Genomic DNA, 748 nt, shown 5'->3' with positions numbered 1-748 from the left:
ACAGTAGATATGGGCTGGTTGGTCGCATTTCCTCTCATATTGAACACAGAAAAACACATGTGGATGTTCCTGAAAGGTTAGCTGTGACTTTGCACTTTTTACAGGCTATAGCAGCGGGTTACAGATTGGGCTGTGTCAGTGTCTGTGATTGTTTTTGAGGTGTGCCGAGCACGGTGGGCGGACGCAGCACAGGAGTTCTTAAAAGTTCAGAACTTCCCACTGTGTTTGGGAGCCACTGATGCACCTCCTGCTTTGATTTCAGCTGCTAAAGAATTATAAAAGGTGTGGATGATCCAGAAAGTCCTTGAATGGCCTCTTATTAAAGCAAGCATTTGTGTGGAGCACTGTTTGCTTTTCTTGGCACATGTAGTCGGTGTACTTTCGATACGTACAGTCCTCATGGTCACAAATTTTAGGCTGCACAAGAACATCTGCAGAGGGGTCCCTTGTTGAGCAGAAGACAACATCTACATCAGACATTATGTTGTCATGGTCCCCTATGGAGACATGGATGTAGAAAGCATGAGTTGGCCTTTAGAGGGTAATAAGAATGACGTCACATTGCCTGGTCACAGGCAATGGATGAAGTTTTCAGATTTCTTGTCTGACTAAAGTAAGAATACAAAACTACACAAACAAAATGTGCATTAAAAACTTTACATTAAAGCTCAGAAGCACCAGCCACAAAATGTATGCAAATTACCAATAGTAAAATGTACACATGAACATTTTATAAAATTAGAATTTT

The sequence above is a fragment of the Stegastes partitus genome, unplaced genomic scaffold (assembly GCF_000690725.1).
Source record: "Stegastes partitus isolate 25-593 unplaced genomic scaffold, Stegastes_partitus-1.0.2 Scaffold82, whole genome shotgun sequence".
NCBI classification, from domain to species: Eukaryota; Metazoa; Chordata; class Actinopteri; family Pomacentridae; genus Stegastes; species Stegastes partitus.
Note: the sequence above shows the minus strand (reverse complement) of the source record.